The sequence below is a fragment of the Scyliorhinus canicula genome, chromosome 12 (genome assembly GCF_902713615.1).
Source record: "Scyliorhinus canicula chromosome 12, sScyCan1.1, whole genome shotgun sequence".
NCBI lineage: Eukaryota > Metazoa > Chordata > Chondrichthyes > Carcharhiniformes > Scyliorhinidae > Scyliorhinus > Scyliorhinus canicula.
The window spans coordinates 35,633,613-35,648,413 of NC_052157.1; positions in this window are offsets into that span (position 1 = coordinate 35,633,613).

Consider the following 14,801-nt stretch of genomic DNA (forward strand, 5'->3'; position numbering starts at 1 on the left):
CTAACAAGAGTATGGAACGTACTTCAGGACAACTCTCACATGTTAAACAACATCGCACAAATACATCAAAATGTCTGGATTCTCTGATATTTACATAGACTAGCTAGAAACCATCACATAGTTTCTTCAGTTTAGTCATAGAGCTCAAGGAATTGTAGATATTATCAGTTAGAATAATGGAGCAGTGTGTCGGTGCATCAATAAGCTGTACCATAAATTATGTCGGACATGGGTCACTCTTGTTAGATTGAAAGCAGCGACACAGTGAGGTTCTTCTCCTGCTGTCGCTCTCTCTGTCGCTTTCTCAAGGAGAATTTACAGTTTTCCAGTCAATGGCAAGGTTACAAAAATCATGAAAGGAAACTTGGGCACGTTATCTGTAGGATGTATTGAGTGGAAGTTAAGTGGACGGAGTCAAGGCTAGAGGCAGCGACTGCACAGCTTCCATACATCGCTAAAGAGAGGAACTCATGTCATTTTGATGACTTCAATCAAGTTATCCTCAACTAACTTTGCAAAACTTTGTCAAAGTGCATGATTGTATACAGTTCTAGTTCAATCATGGCTGTCTCTTAGCTGGTTGCCATGTCGTAAAACTTATATCACACCACACACTTACCGTCAGTCTGCCTCTACAGCCTAATTCTTATTTATGTAATATCAATGGAGGGGTGTGGTAGGAGTAACAGCTTTTTGTTTTAAAGTTGATATAAACCTTACTCCTTAAAGATTGAAAGGTATACACTTTAAGAATGCCTGTACTATTCCCTCTTTAACTACCTTACTTATACCTTACTCGATCTTCTTTCAATTGCTGATTTCCTTTTAATGTTTTTCTTTTTTCATTTTTTTTCCAATTAAGTGGCAATTTAGCGTGGCCAATCCACCTACGCAGCACATCTTAGGATTGTGGGGTTGAGACCCATGCAGGCACGGGAAGAATGTGCAAACTCCACACAGACAATGACCCGGGGCCGGGATCGAACCCACAGCAGTGCTAACCACTCGGTCACAATGCCACCCCTTTTCTTCCCTTCATATTTTTAATCACTGTTTTTTAATCTGCATTTTGCAGATCCTGCTTTCCCGAAAAGTGTCTCAACTTTCTGATGATATTCGCGAGACAGTTGTTCGACTGAAAAATCGCAACTTTGTCAATTTTGGTACATTTATGTACATTCATTGAGTCAGATTTAGGTGGCAGTGGCATGCTTACAGTGCCTGCCAAAGCAAGGACTGCATTCGCAATCAATTCTAAGCTATATCTCACATCCAGAGTGGGAATTGCAACTTGGTAATTTGGTGCAGTGAGGTAATTCGGTGCAGAGTGAGAGAAGGTGCTTTTTTGGAGGTGCTTTTTAATCCTGGTAAGCGACTGGTAAGTATTTTTTCTTTTCATTGTCTAATTTATTTATTTTTATTTTGAAATTGTAGTTGTATAAGTTTACCTAAGGTTTAAGACAAGGGAGGAGATCCCAGACCCGTGCCATACTCCTCGTGTGCGATGTGGGAGCTCAGGGACACGTCCACTGTCCCTGGCTCTTTCACGTGCAAGAAGTGTGTTCAGTTGCAGCTCCTGTTTGACCGCTTGACGGCTCTGGAGCTGCGGATGGACTCACTTTGGAGCATCCGCGATGCTGAGGAGGTCGTGGATAGCATGTTTAGCGAGTTGGTCACACCGCAGGTGAAAATTGATGAGTGAGATAGAAAATGGGTGACCTAAAGAAAGAGCAAGAGTAGGAAGGCAGTGCAGGTGTCCACTGCAGTCATCTTCCTGCAAAACAGATATACCGCTTTGGATACTGTTGAGGGAGATGGCTCACCAGGGAAGGCAGCAGAGGCCAGGTTCATGGCACCGTGGCTGGCTCTGCTGCGCAGCAGGGCAGGAAGAAAAATGGCAGGACTATAGTGATAGGGGACTCGATCGTAAGGGGAATAGACAGGCGGTTCTGTTGATGCAATCGAGACTCCAGGATGGTATGTTGCCTCCCTGGTGCAAGGGTCAAAGATGTCTCGGAGCGGCTGCAGAACATTCTGGGGGGGGGGGGGGGGGGGGGGGAGGGGGAAGGGTGAACAGCCAGCTGTCGTGGTGCACATAGGTACCAACGATATAGGTATAAAACAGGATGAGGTCCGACAAGCTGAATTCAGGGATTTAGGAGTTAAACTAAAAAGTAGGACCTCAAAGGTAGCAATCTCAGGATTGCTACCAGTGCCACGAGCTAGTCAGAGTAGGAATGTCAGGATAGATAGGATGAATGCATGGTTCGAGAGATGGTGCAAGAGGGAGGGATTCAAATTCCTGGGGTATTGGGACCGGTTCTGGGGGACGTGGGACCAGTACAAACCGGACGGTCTGCACCTGGGCAGGACTGGAACCGATGTCCTAGGGGGGGTGTTTGCTAGAGCTGTTGGGGAGGGTTTAAACTAATGTGGCAGGGGGATGGGAACCGATGCAGGAAGTTGGAAGGCAGCAAAACAGGGACAGAAGCAAAAGGAAGTAAAGGGGAAAGTGTAAGACAGAGAAGACATAGTCAAAAATCAAAAAGGGTGACAGTACAAGGTACAGTGACTGAGGGGAGCTCAGTGAATAGGCCCAGTAATAGTAAAAGGAGTAAAACTGGAGATGTTAAGATTCAAAACAGAGGTAAAAAAAACAACATAAGTGTCCTTTGCCTGAATGCTGGTAGTATTCGGAATAAAGTAAATGAGTTGATGCCGCAAATCATCGTGAATGACTATGATTTAGTGGCCATTACTGAAACATGGTTAAAGGATGGTCACGACTGGGAGTTAAATATCCGAGGGTATCAAACTATTCGGAAGAACAGAGTGGATGGTAAGGGAGGTGGTGTAGCTCTGTTATTTAAGGATGACATCCGGGCAATAGTTAGGGATGATATCGGTGCTATGGAGGATAAGGTTGAATCCATTTGGGTGGAAATCAGGAATAGTAAGGCGAAAAAGTCACTGATAGGAGTAGTCTATCGGCCACCAAATAGTAACGTTATGGTGGGGCAGGCAATAAACAAAGAGATAACTGATGCATGTAGAAATGGTACAGCAGTTATCATGGGGGATTTTAATCTACATGTTGATTGGTTTAACCAGGTTGGTCAAGGCAACCTTGAGGAGGAGTTTATAGAATGTATCCGCGATAGTTTCCTAGAACAGTATGTCATGGAACCTACGAGGGAACAAGCGGTCCTAGATCTTGTCCTGCGTAATGAGATGGGATTGATTCATGATCTCATAGTTAGGGATCCTCTCGGAAGGAGCGATCACAATATGGTGGAATTTAAAATATAGATGGAGGGTGAGAAGGTAAAATCAAATACTAGTGTTTTGTGTTTAAACAAAGGAGATTACAATGGGATGAGAGAAGAACTAGCTAAGGTAGGCTGGGAGCAAAGACTTTATGGTGGAACAGTTGAGGAACAGTGGAGAACCTTCCAAGCAATTTTTCACAGTGCTCAGCAAAGGTTTATACCCACAAAAAGGAAGGACGGTAGAAAGACGGAAAATCAACCGTGGATATCTAAGGAAATAAGGGAGAGTATCAAATTGAAGGAAAGAACATACAAAGTGGCAAAGATTGGTGGGAGACTAGAGGACTGGGAAATATTTAAGGGGCAACAGAAAGCTACTAAAAAAGCTTTAAAGAAGAGTAAGATAGAGTATGAGAGTAAACTTGCTCAGAATATAAAAACAGACAGCAAAAGTTTTTACAAATATATAAAGCAAAAAAGAGTGGCTAAGGTAAATACTGGTCCTTTAGAGGATGAGAAGGGAGTTTTAATAATGGGAGATGAGGAAATGGCAGAGGAACTGAACAGTTTTTTTGGGTCGGTCTTCACAGTGGAAGACACAAATAACATGCCATTGACTGATAGAAATGAGGCTATGACAGGTGATGACCTTGAGAGGATTGTTATCACTAAGGAGGTAGTGATGGACAAGCTAATGGGGCTAAAGGTAGACAAGTCTCCTGGCCCTGATGGAATGCATCCCAGAGTGCTAAAAGAGATGGCTAGGGAAATTGCAGATGCACTAGTGATGATTTACCAAAATTCACTAGACTCTGGGGTGGTCCTGGTGGATTGGAAATTAGCAAACGTGACACCACTGTTTAAAAAAGGAGATAGGCAGAGAGCAGGAAATTATAGGCCAGTGAGCTTAACGTCGGTAGTAGGGAAGATGCTGGAATCTATCATCAAGGAAGAAATAGCGAGGCATCTGGATAGAAATTGTCCCATTGGGCAGACGCAGCATGGGTTCATAAAGGGCAGGTCATGCCTAACTAATTTAGTGGAATTTTTTGAGAACATTACCAGTGCAGTGGATAACGGGGAGCCAATGGATGTGGTATATCTGGATTTCCAGAAAGCTTTTGACAAGGTGATACACAAAAGGCTGCTGCATAAGATAAAGATGCATGGCATTAAGGGTAAAGTAGTAGCATGGATAGAGGATTGGTTAATTAATAGAAAGCAAAGAGTGAGGATTAATGGGTGCTTCTCTGGTTGGCGATCAGTAGCTAGTGGTGTCCCTCAGGGATCCGTGTTGGGCCCACAATTGTTCACAATCTACCAAGGTGATTTGGAGTTCGGGACCAAGGGCAATGTGTCCAAGTTTGCAGATGACACTAAGATGAGTGGTAAAGCGAAAAGTGCAGAGGATACTGGAAGTCTGCAGAGGGATTTGGATAGGTTAAGTGAATGGGCTAGTGTCTGGCAAATGGAATACAATGTTGACAAATGCTGCTTTTGTGTACGGACTGTTTCACATGAACAATTGCCACTCGACAAAGCTGGCATAACATTCCAGCAAAAGTGTCAGTACCGTCAGTAGAAGGGAGGCAGGAGATATTGGAAAGAGAAAACTCTGGAGAAAAATGTAGAAATTCTCATACATGCAGAAATAATTTCCACTGATTTTCCTTTGCATGATGCACCTGTAATAATAATAATCAACTTTATTTGTGTCACAAGAAGGCTTACATTAACATTGCAATGAAGTTACGGTTAAAATCCCTTCGTCGCCACACTCCGATGCCTGTTCAGGTACACTGAAGGAGAATTCGGAATGTCCAATTCACCTAACAAGCACGTCTTTCGGGACTTGTGGGAAGAAACTGGAGCATCCGGAAGAAACCCACGCAGATACAGGGAGAACGTGCAGACTCTGCACAAACAGCGACCCAAGCCGGGAATCGAACCCAGGTCCCTGGCGCTGTGAAGGTGCAGGTAAGCAATGTGAATACGCAAGATTAAGCAGGGGAAAAGTTACATACACGTGGGGCGGGATTCTCTGATCCTGAGGCTAAGTGAACGCCGGCGGTATCAACAGGCCCCCAGGAGCAGCGATTCTGAGTCCTACAGGAGGCCAGCATGGCACTGGAGTGACCCACGGCACTCCAGCTGCCAATACCGGCGTCAAATGGGTGCCGCAGGTCTGTGCATGCGCGCTGCGACTGGCGCAATTGCACGCATGCGCGGTGGCTTCCTTCTCCGCGCCAGCCCCAATGCAACATGGCGTAGGGCTACAGAGGGCGGTTGTGGAGCAAAAAAGCCCCCAGCCTGAGAGGCCGGCCTGCTGATCGGTGGGCCCCGATCGCGGGCCAGGCCATAGCGGAGGCCACGCCCGGGATCGGACATCCACTCCCCCCCCCAAACCAGGCTGCCCCCGAAAGGATGCCTGCTGAGGTCCCGCCGGGTAAGACCACACGTGGACGGCACCGGCGGGACTCGGATTTTTTTGCAGCTATTCGGCCCAACCTGGTAGGAGAATCGGTGGGTGTGTGTGGGGAGGGGGGGGGGGGGAGTGGTGGGGGGGGGGGGCGCGCTTTGACTGGTGCCACGCCAACTGCGCCAGCACCAATGGCGCCGATTCTCCGCTCATCAGAAAATGGACAGACCGAAATCGGGGCAGCATCATGCGATTTGCGTCCTGCCCAGCAATTCTCCGACCAGGCGTGGGCTGAGAGAATCCTGCCCCCTGTTCCCAATGCGCTAAATGTTGAGATTAAGCATGCGGATTTTGGAATAAAAAAGCTATGTCTCACTAACCCAGGTAATTTCTCCAAATTTCTCAGGCCTTTTTTTCTGCTCAGACAAGGAGGAGCGTAACAGACATCTATAGACGCTGAAAGATGTCCTCGTACGAACGGGATGAGGGCATCACTGGCAAGTTCAGCATTTATTGTCCATCCCGGAATGAAAAGGTGATGTTGAGCCACCTTTTCACATCACTGCAGTCTACGTAGTGTAGGTGTAACCATAGAGAGTTTCAGGATGGTGACCCAGTTGCAAGATAGGAGTCCAAATCAGGATGGTGTGACTTTGAGCAGAACTGGCAGCTGGTGGTGTTCCCATAGATCTGCTACCCCAGTGCTTCCAGATGGTAGAGGCTGCAGGTTTGGAAGGTGCTGTCAAATAAACCATGGTTTGTTGCTGCAGTACATCTTGTAGGCCCTTGTAAACTGTTACATTCAAGGCTTCCTGCTGGCCATGGAGTGGAAATCATGTAAAAAAAAAACTTTCAATTCCTCCCTCTTGTCCGATTTGAGACTCTTACATTTTGAGAGCAATTGGGAGGGGCATAACTTTGGGAAAACAGCCAAAGAAATCCAAGATGAGTCCAACTGGCACATATAAATCTAAAGTTTAAACACAGATGCACACGAGAGGCCTGCACGTCTCATTGCACATATGAGATAAGGAGATAAAAACCAAGCCTTTTAAATGTTTTTTTTTTCATGTCAATCAATCATCAGGCAAGCGGAGCTATTATTAAAATGCAGTATCTGATAAATGTTTTGTAAAATGAAATAAGGATTTTCATGTTACTAACTTGCCAATTCTTGGTCCAGTGGCTATCTAAATTATTACTGGCAACAAATAAATGCTTCTTACAAACACCCCACACCCCTCAATCTTTCTGTATTTCATCAAGTGTAATAACATTGGTGCAGGGTATAATAAATGCTCCAGTTTCAAATTCTCATTGCCAGTCACAGTGTGGGGCTCATCACCTCCGAGAGCTGTTGGCCAATCAGATGCTCGCAGCTCTCAGTACCGGGAACGCCATCAGGTCTGGTGGCCGCTTCTGGTGCTGCAGCAGGCCCACGGGTAAGGATCAGCACTGGAAGATGGGAAGGTGGGGGGTGGGGAGGAGATCACATGGGCCAGTAAGGGAGGAAGGGAGGTGTAAAGAGCTGGGGCTGTCTTTCTGGAGGCGCTACTGTTTGACACAGAATGCCCGTAAAGGAGGTAGCCTCCACAGCAGGCCCCAGCCATGGATTACCTGGCGGTGTGCCCAGATGGTGTGGTTGCTGGTTGAATATTAACGGTGGTGGGATAAGGCATTAAGTGGCCATTAATTCAAGGCTGTCAGGAAGACAAAGGGTTCTCTACCCCAATCCTTCTTGTCCCATTATATCCCCCCCCCCCCCCCCCCCCACCCCCCACATCTCAGCCCACACCCAGGGGAGAATTAAATCCTACCTTATATTTCAGGACCAGATTACCTCGACCTTAAAGCTGAAAAAAATCATAAAATTGTTTGAAAACACTATTAGAAAGTGTAAACAAATGGGCTATTGAGTCTTCATAAACAATCCACTATTTCTAAGTCAGCTGTAAGTACTGTTTTCCAAATGTGTCCTATGGGTTATTTATGGGTTATTATTTACATTAAATGAGGAAGCAAAATTTAGACAGATGTTGGCTACTTGTATAATGTGATCAGTCTGACTTTATGAAAATTCCTCATACCTATTCTATTACATGATAAAGACAGAAAAGGAACTCCAAGTAACATTCATCTACTTTGACTACCGTGATAACTTACTATGAATTCAAATTTCAAAATAATCTCTGCAGCTCTCGTAGCTAGTGAAAAAGTTGGTGCGCAGTGTACAAAAGGCTGTCTTCCAGTGCTGTATATTTCCAATGTTGTTAATGGTTCAGAAAAATCAGGAAAGCTAATTGCGTATGGAACCAGGGTTAAGAAGTAATGTAACAGTCTATTAACTTTAATATAGATATGAGAGTTAAGCATATGCAGAGAACCATTAGCATAAATTCCTGTTACAGAAGAATAACTCAGTGTCAGGCATTTAAAACCAGTCAGCTCTCAGCAGTGTGTGCGTTTTGGTCATCGAGGTTCTCTTTGGTTTGTCCAACTTTTCTAAGCCAGCCAGTTGGAAACAAAACATTAACCAGTTGGCAAATAAAAGCGAAACCTTGCTGGCGTATGTGGGAGGTGAGACAGCTGCTGAAATGTAAAACGACAGTGGGTATCTTGAGCTGTCTGAGATCATGGAGGTGGGACAATTTCACTATAAGGCAGACCTAAAGAAAGAAGGGAGGTGAGAACAGCAAGTTAAGCATAAGAAATACTGAATACTGTTACAAAGAGGCATGATGTGGAGATGCCGGCGTTGGACTGGGGTGAGCACAGTAAGAAGTCTTACAACACCAGGTTAAAGTCCAACAGGTTTGTTTCAAACACGAGCTTTCGGAGCACGGCTCCTTCTTCAGGTGAATGAAGAAGGAGCCGTGCTCCGAAAGCTCGTGTTTGAAACAAACCTGTTGGACTTTAACCTGGTGTTGTAAGACTTCTTACAAAGAGGCAAGTACTGGGTTTAGTAGCTTGTGAACAACTGTTTTTTTTAAACTGCAGAGCGGTGCGTAGATCTGGATGAAATATAAGGCTCTGGATTGTCCGGTCTCCCAGCTGCGTGTTTCTCAGTGGCGCACCGTTCGCTGATGGCGGGATTCTGCATTCCCGCCAATTGTCAATGGGATTTCCCATTGAAGCAACCCCAGGCCGCCGGTATACCCACGGGTGAGAATACGCTGCTGATGGGAAAAGTGAATTGCAACGGCCATGGTCATCAGCCTAACAGTTAGGCCTAACATTCAATTTTTTAGCATTCACTCTTTTTCTCAATATGTTAAATATCTGCACTAATATAGGGTGGGTAAGAAATAATGGCTCGAGATTGCTGGCCGTTGGGATTCTCCTTTCTCACCGGCAGCGTACCCCCCACCCACAGGTATCCCTGACAAGCAGCGGGAATAGAGAATTCCATCGCCCGCGAAATGAACGCTGCCGAGAAACGTGCAGCAAGGGGGCAGGAGAATCACGCCCTGTATCAATAATTAAGGAAAGAACTTGAAGAAAACCCCCCACAAATAAGTCACTTTGAAAAAGGAACACCTTCAAATTGTATTTGGAAGGCTGCACAGTGAAAGGGAGAAAAACACGGAGGCCACATTTGATTGATTCATTGATTATACCACAAGCTGATCCCTTCCTCCTTTAAAAATGTTGCTGTCCAAGTAAAGCGAGCGCTCAGTGTTATTTATGTGCCAATTGTACAAGAACTTCAGGCGATCGAGGGCCTGATGCGTGATTAAACACTATTTACCCAAAAGTTTCTGTGGGAGTTGTAACGGACCTACTGTAAAGCTAATTTCAGTTTTGCGAAAATGGTTTCTCGCTGTCTGGCTCATCAATGAAATGTATTGAATAATGTTCCTGTACTTGTGCTTAACTATTAACTAAAGTCACCACAGAAAATTAAGACTAAAGTCACCACAGAAAATTACGTCTTGTCATTTCACGTCTAAGTATCTTTCCAGTAAAGTGACCTGCTAATTACTGCCAAAGAAATCTTTCTGGTACTGAAAACTAACTGACAATCTTCAGATTTTAAATACTGGAGATAATAAAAATGCTAAATTTAAAATTGCAATTTTCCCCCCCCCACTTTTTCCCTTTTTCCTCCTTGTTTGCCTCACTGTCTCTAAATATAATCTTTCTTCAATTCACTTTCCTGAGGTAAAATTGAATTCATCCACTTTAATTGCAATTCCTTCTCAATCCTGTTAATTTTAATATCCTTCAATCTTATTGATTACTATATCCACAGTTACATGTCCTGTTCTCCCAGATCCCAGATATGTACCTGGGCCGCGATTCTCCCAAAGGGAGACAAAGTGCTGACGCCGGAGTGAAACCCGGAGTGTTTCACTCCGGCATCGGAGGCCGCTCCTCGTCCCCTATTCTCCCACCCCCAGGGGGCTAGGAGCGGCGGCGCGTCAATCTCGGGCGCCAGGCCTTGACGCTTGCGTCAAAGCGGCGGCACCTAATTGACGTCACCCGTGCATGCTCAGGTTGGCTGGCGCCAACCCGTGCATGCGCGGTCGCCGTCTTCCCCTCCGTTGCCCCGCAAGACATGTCGGAGTGATCTTGCGGGGCGGTGAAGGGAAAAGAGTGCGTCTTTCAGAGATGCCGGCCCGACGATCAGTGGGCACCGATCGCGGGCCAGACCCCTCTTGAGCACCCCTCTGGTGCTCGATTCTCCCTCCGCCCCCCACAGGCCCCACACGCAGCGGTCGCCCGCTGTTCACGCTGGCAGCGACCAGGTGTGGTTGGCGCCGGCGTGAATCGGGCGTATTAGGCAGGCTGCTGGGCCCATTTGGGCCGGAGAGCGGCGATTCTCCGAGCGGCCTGTCGCAAAACGCGACATGCCGTTTTGGGGGGGGGTGGGAGAATCGCGTGCGGGTGCCAGGGCGGCGTGCCGTAATTCGCCCGGCACTCCCGCGATTCTCCCACCCGGCGTGGGGTCGGAGAATTGCGCCCCCGGTTTCCCAAACCGTGCCACCATCAGCTCACACATTAAGCAACTTACAACTCAAAAGATTTCAACCCTCAATGTGCAGGAGCAATTCTAGCTAACATTAAACACCCGTAGATTTTTCTTTCTTCTCATTGGAGGGCATTGTTGGCTGGGCCAACATTTGTTGCCCATCCCTAATTACCCTTGAATTGAGTGTCTTGCTGGGCCATTTCAGCGGGCATTTAAGAGTTAACTGCATTGCTGTGGCCTGGAGTCACATGTAGGCCTGCCAAGGTAAAGTCAGCAGATTTTCTTCCCTTTAGGGACAAGATGGGTAATTACAATAATCAACCATGGTTTCATGGCAATCAGTAGACTTTTAATTCCAGATTTTTATTGAATTCAAATTTCATTATCTGCCATGGTGGGATTTGAACCCGAGTCCCTGGAACATTACCCTGGGTCTCTGACAATACCACTACACCACCAACTCCTCGAAAGTAAATTATGCCCCATGTCTTTTTCTTAGTCCATAGTCCAACTATTTAGTTCTAACCATCACCTTCAAATTTTCCACTAGTTTTAATGACATCTATTTATCTTGAGAGCACATTTGATTGTTTTTTTTTTCCCCATCAAAATTTCACAAAAGTCTGAAGTTCAGGGCGACACAATGGCACAGTGGTTAGCTCTGCTGCCTCACAGCGGCAGAGCCCTGTGTTCGATTCCGACCTCTGGTGACTGTCTGTGTAGGTTCTCCCCGTGTCTGTGTGGGTTTCCTCCGGGTGTTCTGGTTACAGCACAAAGATGTGCAGGCTGGGAGAATTGGCCATGATAAATTGCGCCTTAGTGTACAAAGGACAGGTGGGGTTACAGGGATGGGGCAGCGGAGTGGGCCGATGTAGGGTGCTCTTTCAGAGGGTCAGTACAGACTTGATGGGCTAAATGGCCTCTTTCAGCACTGTAAGGATACTTCTTCTTCTTCCATGAAGAAACTGTCGGAAGCTTCCCTTCTTGACATCTTAGCAGTAAAATAAACTTTCAATTTTATTATTGGCCTTTGCACATCATCACCTGTGACTGCTCAAAATTTTGGGAAGCACGGTAGTACAAGTGGATAGCACTGTGGCTTCACAGCGCCAGGGTCCCAGGTTCGGTTCCCTGCTGGGTCACTGTCTGTGTGGAGTCTGCACGTTCTCCCCGTGTCTGCGTGGGTTTCCTCCGGGTGCTCCGGTTTCTTCCCACAGTCGAAAGACGTGCAGGTAAGGTGGATTGGCCATGATAAATTGCCCTTAGTGTCCAAAAAAGGTCAGGAGGGGTTATTGGGTTACGGGGATAAGGTGGAAGTGAGGGCTTAAGTGGGTCGGTGCAGACTTGATGGGCTGAATGGCCTCCTTCTGTATGTTCTATGTTCAAAGTTGAGGTTTGCATCTATGGCCATTGGCTGAGGAGACGACTTGTGCGGTACCTAGCGCAGAAGCTATTGGAATGCATTTTACTTGGTACCTACACCAGCCATCAGAGACAAGCAATCTCCTAGTCATCTGTTCAATGACTTGATTTCCACTGAGATATTGCAAATTTGAAAATAACATCTGATGTAATAGAGTTATATTTTCAGCAGCATCATCAAAATAACAGATCAAAGACACAGCTGCACAGTAGGTTCTGTGTAAATATGCAATTCATCTGAAAATGATATGCTTTTCCATAAAATGTCTATTGATGAATTGAAAACTGAATTACAACAACATGTCCTTATCTTAGTCCATTCGGGGAATATGGAGAATTTAGTAAGATTCACCACTCTGCTTATACATTTCCCTAATTTTAAATCAACATGTATATCCCAAGAATGGTTTTGACAGATCACTTTTGCAAGGGAATAAAGAAAGAAAACATTCAGTTCCGCTAATCAGAAAGTTACAGGCATTGAATAATAGAAGCAATGTGAGTTACACCCCTGTTTTAATGGGCACCAGACCTAAACAAGACCCTATTCAAAATGTTCACATGGGCCTCAGTGCTGGTGACCTTCTTGTGGCACAAGTGGAGTTTTTCTCCTTCCATTTGCTCATATAAAATATGCATGCCATACTTAACATTTATGATCTGACAATTTGTATGCTGCATCACTGAATATTAGAAGAGTTAATATATATTGAATTAAATGTTTTTGCTTAATAAATTGATCTTGAAGTTAAGGGACTTGTAGTGCAAAAATCCCAGCTCTCATATGTTTGTTTTAGATATTGACTGCGAAGCGACGTTTGCTTTATTGATTCGCTCTGTAATTAATTGTGAATTACAATGAAATGGATGCTAAACTCAGCAATCCTTGTGCAGCTACGAAGCTGGAGAGGAAACTAGATATCACACACATGATGGCTCCTGGAATATTTATCTGTGATCCACAAGGTGCCAGCAAGTAATAGGTTAAATTAGATGGGTAACGTATGTTTCATGACCCAACATGCTTCATCAAACTCATTCATTACAGTTGATCAAGCAAATGAGTACTTGTGAACTGTGTTTAGTCGCTATTGGGATTGTGCGCATAAACCTAATGTGGCTCAAGTATTTAAATTTTGCTTTTGTAATGAGTTTTGACATGTTTCATTTCCTAGGAGGAAGCGCATAAGACCCCCGAAACTAAATGCTGCTAAGAAGTCATCAAGACAGAATATTAAAATGCCATCAAATAAATATTTCACTAATGCAATCAGGCTTTCACTTCAGGTATTCCAGCAAGAGGGAAAGGTCAAAGGTTGACGGTTCTCAGTGAAACACTATTTGTTCCTCTTCAGTGACTATCACTGTCAATAAATTATTTAGTCTTCTTTTGGCTGCACATGGACCTTCTAAAGTTCAGCATATTCGTTCAGGGTGGAAAACGTATGCGACAGCAATGAATTTGCCGTGTTTCGGGAACTTCGATTTGCCCTCGAAATGGTTTGAAAATTCCATTTTTTTTTAATTGCAGCAAATTTTTTTTTGGACTGTAGCTGTTGAAAAAACAAATTGTCTGACCATCCTGCCTTTCGCATTTGAGGCCCACTTAAAAATAAGGTCAATTGTCATAGAAGATGCAACAATTAATAATTGAGAGTTTGTGTTCGTAAATGTTGTTTTATTCATTTAAAATTGTTGCTTTCTCTCAGTTGCTTTGTGAGTAATGAACCGAACAGTGTGGTCCTGAGAACAGAGAGCAGTAAGGTCCTGATCTATGCTGAGTCAGTTGATCTTGTTGCCGCCAAGGCGCTAAAATTGGTCTCAATTGACTAAACAGGTGAAAATCGTGAATGGCTTCCTGGTCTTAACTGCCTCTTTTTTTATTGTCTTCTGTTCGAAATGGACATGTGAAAATAGATCTGGCCGTAATGGCCAATTAGCCCCTGATTCACGGTCACGCCATCAACTGGCTTACAGTCAGTTCGCTTCCAGACACAGAGGGTTTAATTTTAGCAAAGGCTTTGGGACACCTCATCGGGATCTACTGGTGATCCGAGCCTGCACTTGCCGGAAGTACTCATCTGGCACAAATTTACCGGAGGAGGCAGTCTAATTGGCTACCTCCGTGCTTACCAGGATGGTGGTGGGCTCTCAATGCTGCTGGCCCTATCAAAGCCTTCGCAGCACCTCCAGGAGGTGGGGTTGTTGGGATTATCTTTGATGCCCGCAGCCTCATCTTTGGACATGGAACCTCTGGCACTGATGCCAATCCGCCCCCACCCCAAGAGGTGGTGCTTCGATTGAGTGCTGGCAGCCTATGCACATGGCGGAGGGCTACTCCACCATCAGCCAAGTGACACTGTGTTCTCTAAATCACTATATGATTGGGGCCTTAAGTATTAAGGCAGCACTGTAGCACAGTGGTTCACACTGTTGCTTCACAGCTTCAGGGTCCCAGGTTCGATTCCCGGCTTGGGTCACTGTCTGTGTGGAGACAGCACATTCTCCATGTGTCTGCGTGGGTTACCTCTTAGTGTCCAAAAAAAAAGTTATGTGGGCTTACTGGGTTACGGGGATAGGGTGGAAGTGTGGGGTTAAGTAGGGTGCTCTTTCCAAGAGCCGATGCAGACTCGATGGGCCGAATGGCCTCCTTCTGCACTGTAACTTCTATGATTCTATGATTCTATTTAAATTGGTTTCCCATCTTTGTGGCGGGTGT